Here is a 12,812-nt window from a genome sequence, read left to right on the forward strand (position 1 = left end):
TGGGAAGATGTGCATGAAAACTCAGAAGTGAAACTGGAGGGATTTCTGGGCCCTAGAAAGGAGACTTGTTAGGCAGTAACCAGAAATGAAGATGGATAGAAGGTGAAATTGGTCTTTAAATCCAGGTTAAAGGGAAACATTGGCAGCTTCAAACAGGCGGCATCAAACTGTCTTGGCTGGCAGGCGCCTTCCATTGAGACATCGTATAGTTTTCTCAGGTCGGAAGTGCTGTGAGGAGCACAGTGACAGTGCCAGAATGGGGCTTTTAGACTTGACTGAAAAGAGGAAATAGCTACTGTATTTGTCATAAACCATATGTGCTGCTGAAAGGCAAATAAGTAATTCTGACTGAAATAAAGGCTAATAAAGGTCTACATGATCATAACATCTTCTGAGTAGCCACTTAAGTAGGTGCCAGGCTGCATTGTGGACATGAATATATGCAGACCCACCCAAGTCTGTTAGAAACGTGCGAAAAAAATGTTTGGTGTTGAGCAAAGTCAGAGGACCATCCCTAAATTCTGTGGTTTGGCTTCTAAAGAATGCGAAGAGGCATACTTACTGCAGGGATTCAGCTGCTGTGAGGACCCGAGTTATCACTTTCCTGGGTTACATTTACCCAGATACTAGAGTGGCAAATATCTAGTTTTGGAGCACAGAACTAGCTACTGAATTAATCAAATCAGTTTCTGATCTATTCAGATTTAATAGACGAGAAAGATGAAACTCTTTTCTGAATAAGTAGATTTCACTGCAAGAGTTTCTGGCAGAGAGTATAGTGATGAATAGTCTAAAAAATCCAGATGATTTTGGAAAAGGACATCTGGTGGAAATATGTATCCTTAAACTTTTCAATGTGGCTTTAAACGAGGCTTGGCTTTAGAGGGAAACATTTTGTTTATCTACCTTGACAAAATACAAAGATTCCTTCTGGCAGAACATCTGGTGAATGCAAAGAGGTTTAATTTAGTTCCAAAACGTTGAATAGGGTGGGTTTTCACGGACTATTGCAAAGATGTATACCTAATAGAATCTTAAGAAAATTTAGGCTCTAATCTACCTTAAATAGAGATAAGGATGTGAAGTTGCTGGTCTTTGTCTCTGTGGATTGCCTGTGTAGTGTTCTTCGTAGACCCTGTAAAAAACTCAAGAGCTGAATATATTTCCTGTGAAAACCATTGGGCCCTCGAGGGAACATGTATTTTGCTTCTGACTGATGACAGAAATGAGTTGAATGAATTAATGGGCACGAAAGAGAAACTCTCCCATGAAAACCACTGATCCATGACCCAGCAAACCTATGTGGTCAGCAAACTTTATTTGGCAAGGGCTGTCTTCTTAGGGAAGAGAGTTTCTTGAAAAGCCTGTGTGTATGTGTGTGGAACGGGAGAGGGCATGTATTTGGGGGCATTGTTGAGTATTTCCCACTATTAAATATAAACTGTACAGCACACCCCAGATTGTATTTAAGATGTTTGGCACCAGTAGAATATTTCGATGCCCTTTGGATGAACATGCTCTGCTTGGAAGGTGTTGAGGTATAGCAGTGTTTTATAAAGATACCTCATTTATTCATCCAAGGGAAGCAAAGGAGATTTAAATGGAAACTGAAAATTGGTTTAATATTGATGGCTACTGCTGGTTGGGAGGTGATAGAACAGTGATTGTAGGTTGTACCCTCCTACCCTAAGTCTGGGCATAGCCTATCCTTTAATAGAGAAGTATCTTGCTTATCTGTAGCTCCCATGTTGTTTATTGCTTAACACCAGATATTAAGATGATCTTCCTTGGCATGTCAGGAAAAATGGAAATTTTTTGGTTTGGCTGGAAAAGAGACAACATAAAAGAGGGGTGATCTGGTAATGAAGGCTTTTGAAAGTCATGCTTTTGGATTTTACTCCATTGCCAGTTGGGAGCAAATAAAAAGGTTTGTAGGAGGGAGTGACATCACCAAATCTTTGTTTTTGTAAATATCTTCTGGTAGCAGTTTGGGAGAACATTGCCACAACTGAAGTCAAAGATGGAAGGGCCTTAGGCAGTGAGAGTGAGAATGGAGATGAGGGAGAGATATCTGAAAGACATTCATTTAAGAAATTAATAAAAATTTTTAGGAAGCTTAGCTAAAGAGTATAAGCTTCACGGTAACTTCTTTTTTAGAGTTGGAATGGAAAATAGCATTAGATAGAAAAGATAATTTTAGGCATTTAAATGTCTTATTCACTTTTAAAGGCAGTAGGGCTGAGAGAGAGGGTTTCTTTTATAAAAAAGAAAAAACAATTGAATCAAGTGGAAATAAAATGATACCTGTTTTTACTCTGCTGGCATCAAGATCTTTTCATAAAAGTCACTTGCAGGCTGATTGGCTTGTCTAACCCTCGTGTTTTACTTGGAAGGTTTAAGACAACAGCACAGATTTGAAAACTCAATGCCTATTTACTTACCAGTTGTTCTAACGTTCCACCCAGGAGTTAGTGTCCTGGCTTCCAGGATCTGTATGGCTCTGTTAATTTCTGGGAGAAAACAGAGTGAATGATTAACGTCGGGTCAGGGAGAAACTTTTAGGCTTTTTTTCCTTTGCAAAACTTTAAGATCATTAGCACCGGCAGAATGTAAATAACAGGCAATAAAATGGTCTTTGGGCTATGGAGTCGGAACTCCTCCCTTTAAATCCCAGCCCCCTCTCTTTCTGGTTGCAGAATCTTAGACAAACCAACTGCTATGCTACCTCACCATCTCGGTTTCCTCCCCACTTGTAGAATGGGAAGAGTAATGGTATTAAGTCATGGGGTTGCAGTAATGATCACACAAAGAAATCCTCAAAAAGCGGTCAGCTCAATACTTGGCACAGAAAGCATGCTCGATCACTGCAGAGGTCATTATAACCAGTTTCAAACTAAAAGCAAAGCAGCATACAACGGAGGGGAAGATGGAAAGAAAGTAGGATATCTTTGGGTTACTTCACAAGAAGGGTAAGAAGTTTTAAGCAAAGATTTAAAATTTGTTGTTTTGTGGGTTTCATATTTGTAAAAAATATTGAATCTGTATGGAGTTCATACATTGGTAGATGCCTGCCCTTTGAAGGTAGGAGTTGGGGGACTCATGTGTCTAGCCCCCAAATGCCATTATTATCTCCCATATCTGGCCAAGAGTGGTAAGAAAATAGAATACTGTTCAGCATTATATTTCTCTTACTTTTCTCTTTTAAAAGAACTATTTATTCACCTTTGATTAAAGGATATGGCCTAGGTCTTTATCTCACTTCTCTCCAAATATTACCTAGAGTCTGGGGAAGAATCGCCATCATTGATGATATAATGTTTCAAAGCCTTGATCATAGCAGAAAGAAATCCCCAAGTCGGTATTTCCTTGAAAAGGGCTTTCTATGTGTACAAGAAATTTTTTAGCAGGAAGAATGCGGGCCCTGATTCGAAAACCTTGATGTCATAAGACTTCTGTAACTTTATTTTTGTAGGGCCTGTGACTAGTAGCTATTGAAGACCTTAATTGTCCCAATTTATGTTTTGGATATTTTCATTCGTACAAACAGTCAAAACTAAAGCTTTAATTCTTTTTAATATATTCTGGGCAGTGTTATGTCTTCTGAAGAACTGATTGTGGAAGCAGCAGTCACAACAAGGTACAGATTATAAAACATCTAATAAATAGATATTACTGATGGTTGGCTATGACTGTTTTTGTGTGAGTCTAGAATCTTTAATCATGACCTGAAATCTCTGCAAACAGAGAGATTCTTCAGAAAAGTCAGAGGCACACAGTGGAATTCTGTGCTGCTACCAAAATATACCTCTGTTTTCTATTTCATCATTACTTGGCACTAAAGATATGTTTGTTCTCAATCACATATTATCAATGACATTTACATAAGTCTAGGGGCAATACTCGGTTTAAGGTGGAAACTGGATTGGCAGCCATTATTTTCTTACGTTAATTTATATTAGATTATTTCCTTTCTTAAAGAAAGAGAACGCTTTTTTCCTAAAGGAGAGGAATATTCAAGGAATTTTCAGAATATATTGAAGTTGCAGCAACTTCACAAAACAATACTGTTCATCATTCAGAGAGGTAGTAAGTGAACTCAGTGATGAGGGTGGAAGGGAAACTTGTTTTGGTAACAACGGTAATGTTTTTTCAACACAGCAGCCAGCAAAGAAATAGAGGGAGGAGGGAAGGACAACGTTTCTAGAACTTCCTCTCATTCTTACAAGATTATGCCTGAAAATATTTTTTGCTTTTTATTCTCCCTAGGAGGAGCTAGGAGGGAGGGAGTAAGGATAAAATGTAGTAGTGGAAAATAAAATAAGGCACAAGTTGAAAGACTTGCCCATTGATCATAACTAAACAATTGGAAACCAGAATTATAGCTATTCAGACTGGAGAATGTTGAAAACCTACCAAACAAACCAAACAAAGAGATACATTGCATTAGGTGGGCACTAAGGGGGTTTGGACAGAGCTTGAATGGCTGCTGGATGGGGATATTCTAGAAGGTATTGATGCATGTGTGAAGGGGGCCTTTAACATCATCCTTTAAAGACAAGAATCTATGACAATGTATAGATATCATTTTTGAGCTTTTATTCTCCACTGATTAGGAAACGGAAAATGAGGAAAATTAAAGAAACCATTCAGTTGGCAAGTTGGCATGGTTAGAATTCTTATCCAAGTTTGTAAATGCCCATATTCTTAAACTTTAAGCACCCAAAGCATGAGAATCCTCTCTCAAAAGTGTTTACAGCAAGAATGACACTGAATTTAGAGAATAATTCTACTTTTTTTTTTAGACCTGGATCTGTGGCTGAATGAAAAAACAAAACAAATAAACAAAAAAAATCCGTCACCTTTCCCTGCAAATGAAGATGACTAGATAGGAGGAAACTCAGAATCATAAGAAAAAGAAAGCTACTTTGGTTCTTTCTTAGACTCTTCCTCACCACTCCCTACCTCCTACCCTTAGCTCCAGGCCAAGTGGAATCCAGCTTGTAAGAACAGTTTCTACTTTGTGTTCCTGTCATAGCTATATATTAGTACTGTGTCAGAGGTTCACATTTATCCAGAATCTATCCCATCCCTGGAACTGACTCTGCTGTTCAACTCGTTGACAAATATGGAAAAGAGAAAAAGCCAAATTGTCAGACCAAGAACTTAAATCAACTCCCATCTAGCCTATGGCAGCTGGATTCTGAGGACATGCAGGCAAATGCATATTCTTTACTTCTTCATAGAAGCTTAGGTCCCAAGTCCCCTTTTGGTCCCTCTTGATCAAGCAGACCCCGTATGAACCTGGAGGCCTACATTTGTCCAAGATCCGTTCCTTTCCTCCTAGAAACTACTGTAATTTCTTCTTGTCCTTCTAAGAGCAAGAGTACTTTCAAATGGTGTGTATCCAGATCCTGGCTTAACACTTCAAACACAGGACTTGGATGAGAGAGTAGAAAATCAAAAGGAAGAAAACTTTTAACCCAGTTTCTAGTTCTGTTCAAAGCCTTCCCATCAAACGTCACTGTGAGGCTCTCAGGAATCCATGTTGTCTTCTACCTAGCAGAGCCCTTGAAGGAGACTGAGTTCATTACAGGAGTGGTGTCCCTTAGAGGTTAGCATGACCTACTTTCACACATCTCAAGTTTTCCCCCATGCTCTTCAGCCTCAGTTTCTTAACAAAACAAATGAGAGTTTTTTTATCTCAGTATACTACTGAGTGGTTTGTGATCCATCTCCAAACATCTGAATACCTCATTTTATACATTCAGGGATTCCTTTTTAGTCATCACAGTCATGGGAATATTTTTTTCTTGGTTTTCCCATTGGTCCACCCAAACGCTTAGATTGAATGATGCAAAGCCAAGATTAGGGTGAGGCAAGTGAGGTTGAGTCGTTCAACCTCAAGTTCAGGGTCAGATCCTGACTTCACTTAAAATTTTGATATATTGTTCAGCATGGGTTTTTTGTTGTTGTTGTTTGTTGTTGTTGTTGTTTTTTTTTGCATTAATTTTGTTTACTAAGCTTTTTGGCACCTGTTAAAATTTTGCCTTAGTTGCCTCACCTTAGTTCCTCCCTTGCCATGACAGTTGACTCATTTAAGTCCTCAGGTACTAGGAGGTAGACTGGTATGTTGAAAGAACATTGTAACGAATTTTAATTCTGCATGTCACTAGCTGCATAGCTTTGGATGAGTCACCTTCCTACTTGAGACCCCAGGTGCCTCCTCTGGAAAACACAGGTAACGTTTAGTAATAAACATTTATGAGAAGCTCAAAGATGGCAGGACAGTGTATTCTAGCCCTTTTACTACTCTCCATGCCTCCAAGCAGCACCAAAATCCAGCGCTTTGCACAGAGTGGGCATTCAAAAAATATCTTCTAGTAAGTTGTGTGTGTGTGGGTTTTTTTCACATTGAAACAAATATATGGACCAAGGTCCAAAATAAAAAGCCTACACAAATTAAAAACATTCTGCAAAAGAAAACAAACCCTACCCAAACAAGAATACTGTCCCTCCCTCATTCCTCCCAGAGAAAAGAATGAATTTGAAATCATTGTTCTTCCTGATTCATTTAAGTATGACAGTCTTACTGCCTTTTTCCCTCCAGGAAATAGTCTATTCAAATATTTCAGGTTATGAGCGAACTAGACTTATGTAATCATTCAGCCCTCAGGGATTTCTTTCCATCTAAAGATACTAGTACCACCCTAATGAGTCACATTTCATAAAATGTGACATCTGTGAGAAAAGGTTATAAACATGTAGCAGTGCCTAAAACAGCTGTACAGCTGCAAAGGAAACAATCTCCACTTCTTAACTAGTTCTTCATACTTAAGTCTGCATAACGAGACAGAAGGGGGAGAGAGCATTTGTGCATATAGCTCAAAAACTTTTTTATTTTTCCCACTTCTTTCTCTGACTAACAAAGAAAGGGAGGAAGGAAGGAAGGGAGGGAACCAAAACAGATGACTCTATTTTAAGAGCTCTTTTCTTTATTCTCAGCTCATTTTATATGCCACCTTTCCCATGTACTTACTTTCTGACCAGTGGTAGAAGTTTGAGGAAAGAACAACTTCTGAGACCTCTAACTATATTATTTTACAAATTGGCTCTGAACACAGTAAGTATACAGTAAAATAATTATTTAATATATACCTTTTCATATTTGATATTACTCACCTTGTCTCAGAAACTTGAGGAAAATAAGTGACCTTGTAAAAGGTCATTAAGATTAATGGTTCATGAGAAAGAATGGTAGGTGTGTATTTTCACATCCCCTGTCATCTCAGAATTTTGGATAAATCAAAGCCAAGTGCTTCTCCAGGTACTAAAGACCAAGAAAGTAGTCAGAAAATATCTTGGCATCTATGTAAGTAATATAATATACCTTCATTGAAAAATAATTCAAGTAGTTTACTTCCTGGTAAGGAACTTTGAAAGAACTCAGTAACAAACCACTTGATACAATAAAATTTCTTTTTAAAAATTCTATTTTTAAAGCCGGTTCCTATATCTTTTCTGCTCATCACAGATTTTCTCTAACGAGGCAAAGTCAGACAAACCATTTCAACCTAACGTCTGATTCCCTGAAACTATGTTTAATAACTCACGTGACTAGTTATTAAAAGCAAAAATGCTTTGTAAGTCTAAGCTCATCCTTAAAACCAGCTAAGAATAGTCATATTAATAGTGGCCATACATATCCTATGATGAAATCACTTTAGCTTGAAGGTCCTGAAAAGAAAAATTCACAATGACCATTCTCTTACTTCTAAAAAAATCTAATTCTACCATACTGACCTGGAAAATGGGACCAAAAGGCAGTGTCCAGAGTGTTCTTTAGAAATTTAGAAAACCTGTCTTCTTTAACTTCAGAATTCACTTGTTAAGCAACACTTGCATCGAACTTTGTGCCAGTTGTAGTAGAAAACAAATCATCTTCTCCAACAGGTTTTCCTAGCTGATAATATGCATAAGCAGCAGTTATAGGCTCTGAATTATTTCACTAAAATGGATTTGGTAAGCCTACAATTAAAGAGATACACAGTCTGGACTAAGGGCATATTCTGTGCCTTTGCGTCATCTATGAGAAGGCAGTCATGTGATGCGCCCAGGAGGAGACCCAATCAACCACTTTTGGCTGCATTTCCATGGGATGTGCACCAATCACCAAAGGGACTGAGATGAGTGTTCTTTGGTGACCTGCTCTGACATTTAGACCTGCTAAATTTCTGCCCAAATACAAGCTTTCTTCTTGACCATGAGCTCAATGTGAGTCAAGAAAGGGATGTGACAGCTTTAAAAAAAAAAGGTGAATTTGCCCTTCGGCTTTTTAATAAAATTGGGGGAAGTATTTGTCCACCTCTACTTGACCTGGTCAGACTGCACCTGGGGGTATTGTATTCTTTTCTGGGAATTATAATTTAAGAAGAACAATGATAAACTAGAGCACGTCCAGCAGAAAGGGAACAGGATGGGGAGAAAGCTGAAAAGTACATCATGTGACAGACATTGAATGAGTTGGTGGAAACTATTTATCCTGGAAAAGAAAGGGCAGGGTAACTTTTTTCAAATGCTTCAAAGGCATACAAAGGAGGAAACTGTTTTATCTGGTCAGAGAGTAAAACTAACAATATGAAAGAAAGAGACATGTTAGCTCAATGCAAGGCAAAACTTTCTAAAGCTTATAGTTTTTTAAAATTGGCATTTATTCATTTAATAAGTATTTGTTGAGCATCTACTATGTGGTCCAGGCCCTGGAGAAATAGTGGTGAATAGCAGTGGAAAGAACCCATGGAGCTTTCATTCTAGTACACAGCTGTGTCAGATGATGGCACATTTCTCATACTTGGAGATGTTTAATGAGGCAACCATAAATTGAGAGTTTTGTAGCAGGAAATCAAGGAATTAATCATGACTGGACTTGATGATGTGTAAATTTCTGCCAACCTTAAAACTCTATGTTGTGGTTACTCTAATGTTATACTTGATGCAGTTTGAAGGCTCTCCTGGCCATTGACCAGGATGTACAGTTCTGATTCTGTTGCTTAGCCAGTCTTCTATCAGTCAAAAAATACATGCAGTGCTGCCTCTACTAAGTTTTTTTTAGAGGGATTGTGTGGCATGGAAGGTAAAGAGAGAGGACACTAAAATTTCTTCCATATATGATATATAGCGAAGGAAAATAATTTTTCTTATGTCCCATTTTATCCCCAAAGATCTAGTTGCCATTTCTAGTCCTTTTAATCTTTTTCAACTTGCCATTCTTAGTTGGTGAATGGGCGTTCTCCCTTTACAAGTCGATTTCTACTATTTAATCTCTTTGGAGTCAGGGTAGCTAAAGATCATAGAATCATAGTCTGTTAAAGTGGGATGAAATGTTAGAGATAATTTAATTTAGTCCTTTCATTTTATACATGAAAAAACAGAAATTTAGCAGAATACTTTAAAATAAGACCTAAAGACAGAAGCACTAATAACTACCAGAATTTTAGGAAGACTATCTCTTTTGGGCCCAGAAAGATTTATAAAGAATCAAGCAGAACATCTAGAAATTACAAAGTTAATATTGAAATCTAATTTAATAGATGCATAAAATGATAGCTTAGACCCAGTTGAAGAGAGGATGTAAACTAGCAGATCTATCTGAAGAAGTTATCCAAAATGTAGCATAAAGAGATAATGAGATGCAAAATATGAAAAAAGCTAAGAAATGAGAAGTAGAAAGTAAAAGTCTAACATATATCAAACTACATCAAAGTTTCAGAAGGGTTGATAAAGCCTTGTGTTAACTAGGTGGTTAAAAGTGGGTTCACAATCAGAAGCTAGTTTACATTTGGGTATTTTGATATAATAATAGAGAATTATACAATAATGTCCATAATATTCCTGATCAGGACAGAGGATGACTGGTTTGGGTAACATTCAATCTGGTAATTTTTCAGAGGTGTCAATTGTCCTCTGGAGTGCAGAGGGGACACCTATTGTTCTATCTTGATAGCATCACATCTTTGGTTTGGGAAGAAGGATCATCTTTGAAAACAGGGTCCTTCTGGTCTTCGCCTAAATATGGAGCAACTAACTCCATAAGAGAATAAAATTGGAAGGTGAGAACTCATCCTAGCATGAAATCAGGACCATAATTATAAGACCTTTAGTAAAATTATGAAATGCTTATACATTTCTCATATTGATCATGTTTCTATTATCTACTTTGCTCTAGTGGTTAATAATAAAAGCCTTAAGATACAAATAAAATTTGTGGAGCAAAGAATATGGGAGTTGGAGAGATTTGTGACCAGAGAAGTGGGGAGTAGAATCAGCTTCAGAGGGACAGGGTAGTGTCTGAGTTTCTGGGGCCCCTCTGAGATAAGAAGAGAAAATGGGAGCTGGTTGAAGCCTGGTTCTAAGGCTGAATAGTAGAAAAAGGGAGGTGGGATTCCCCAACGATGCAGTCACTGCAGTCTGCGTAACTCTTTGCTCCTTACTGTATTCAGATATGAAAAGACAGTACAGATAGATCTTTCCTAAAGACGGCAATGAGAAAGTAACAGCTCATAAGCTGAGTGAAGTTATGTTTTTGGCGATAGTGTTATGTAGATATTCTTTTAAAATTTTTCACTAGAAAAACTCTACAAATACTGGACTCAATGTAAAAATCATTGTTTTAAATGTATGGCTGAGCTGGCAAGAAAGGAAGGAAAATCCTTAGCAGCTTGAACTGAGATGGAAGCAAGAATCCAGAGAGACATCAAAGCAGTTGGCTGTCCTATGGTCCACGTGGCCTCTCCTTTGTTGTCACCACTGTGCAAAGCTCAGAAGGTAAAATGTAGGACCTGGAAATTTTCTTGAATGCCTGGAATCAAATCCCAGTTTTTAAGGAAGGGTCCGTGAGCATACTGGGGGCACACTTTTAACTCAGCATTAGCCATCACTTGCACGAATCCTCACGTCATCCGAAGATGCGAGCTTACAGCCTTCTCAGGTCTTGGCAATGCATAGAGCTCTGGGCATGAGCACAGTCCTGGATGTGCCTGTGCCCAGCTTGATTCCTAGGTATACGTCAGAGCTTTTCAAAGCCTCTCTGTATGTCTCATTCTCCAGTTTTTCTTTTTACACTTTTAGTTAGTCTAATGCCTTCCTCCAACTGGTATCCATCACCTCAGGCAGATGCAAACTTAAATAACTGCCTGTAATTATTTGTGACACATGCTTATGGGTAAAAAGCTTGTCACACTAGGTGAGCTCTGAGGTCATACATAGAGTCTTGCAAGTGAGGTTTTCCAAGGAGCCACCAGACAAGTCATATAATAATTCTCTGGGAATGAGACTTTGAAGGAGTTCCTGCCCCTTTCCGTTTCTTCCAGTGGCTGCCAGGCTGCTGGTCTTTGCCTAGGATGCATGCTATTAGTTTTGTTTTTTTTTAAACGCACCTGGTTTTCCTAGGTGGTCTCCCATCCAAGTACTAACCAGGTCCGACACTGCTTAGCTTCCAAGATCAGGCATGTTCAGGGTGGCATGGCCGTAGACCACGCTATTAGTTTTCAAGGATATCACAAAGCAGGAGAGTCCAGAATGGAACAGGGCAAGTGAAAAATGCCACAAAAGTGCACTTACTGAGATTGAACTCTTTCTTTCTTTTTCTTTCTCTTAAATAAACACTCTCTGGATTGTTGCTAGCCTTTCAGTAATTCCTCCCAGTGAAGGAAAGAATTTTCTGAGGTCCTTACTTTGCTATTTTCACTTAATCCACCTCAGTAGGGAATCTGAATAGGCATACTTTGTGCATCTGGGAACCACTTGGTTTACAAAATCTAAGAAGAGATATATAACCCATCTCACAGTTAAACTTCTATTGGAAAAAAAATGTACATTCTTCCACCACCTCTGTCTCCTTCTTGAACTTGCTTTAGAGACTATAAAAGTGAATAAATGACTAAATGAATGAATGGATCAATAAATCAATTAAATTTGTAGCTCATCAAAGGGTTCAGTACATAGACTTAAACATAAAGGGTATTCAAAGACCAGTGCTGAATCAAAATAGATCGGCTCAAAATAGGCAAAATTTTTCTGTTCTCTAATATATCTTATTCCTACTCATAACATCAAATCTTTAGTTTTATATTTATCCCATATAAAATTGTATAATTTTTTATAATGAAGATTTCTCCTTTCATTTTCGTGGGATATATATTAGTTTGAGTAGAAAATGAATACTATAATACAGTTTTAATGGTAAATTATTTCCATAAAAGAAAAAAATGAAGGAGAAAGGAGGACAGAAAAAAAATCAAGGAGAAAGATAGACTTGCCAGTTGTCAAGGTGGTGGCCACTGACAAATTTTTAAAGTATTTTGGTAATAATAATCAGTTATGTACTCTTATTTGGAATAAACATGATGAGTACCTCTCCATTCAACTCCATTCGTGCAATCACAGAAAACTGCTAAAAATCAACAGCAGAAGAAACACTAAGAAGAGGCCATCCCAGCATTAAGAGATATTCCTATCAGTGAAGTAAACCAAGGGTTCTTTCTTGCAGCCAAAGAAGTTTATACCAAAAATTGAATTACATATAGACTAACATCAAACTTTTATTATAAGTTTTGACATAATTTTGACCATACTTATCTTTCTTATTAATCTTAGCAATTATCTCATATTATTGAAATACTTTAAAGATGTAAGTTAAACTACTCTTAGATAAAATCCATTAATATTATAAATGTTCTCAAATATTAGTTATTAATGGACACAATAAGTAAATACTGCATAAGATACACCAGATATTTTTGAAAATAAGAAAAAAA

The 12,812-nt window shown here is 37.6% G+C and overlaps 1 protein-coding gene across 7 annotated transcripts in view; it reads right to left on the reverse strand.

The window, feature by feature from the left end:
- Positions 1-12,812, reverse strand: part of CMKLR2 (chemerin chemokine-like receptor 2) — a 45,213-nt gene that overhangs the window by 13,137 nt on the left and 19,264 nt on the right. For 4 of the 7 annotated variants that reach the window (XM_039844539.1, XM_039844541.1, XM_039844540.1 and 1 more), the window contains one exon: positions 2,442-2,510. The gene's annotated coding sequence lies outside the window, so the exon portion shown is untranslated. Of the gene's footprint in view, positions 1-2,441; positions 2,511-4,120; positions 6,226-7,179; positions 7,328-7,800; positions 8,006-12,812 lie in introns of those variants that run through there. The other 3 variants (XM_039844544.1, XM_039844543.1, XR_005649014.1) reach the window with 3 other exon arrangements.

Source organism: Pteropus medius, unplaced genomic scaffold (assembly GCF_902729225.1).
Source record: "Pteropus medius unplaced genomic scaffold, Ma_sr-lr_union100, whole genome shotgun sequence".
NCBI lineage: Eukaryota > Metazoa > Chordata > Mammalia > Chiroptera > Pteropodidae > Pteropus > Pteropus medius.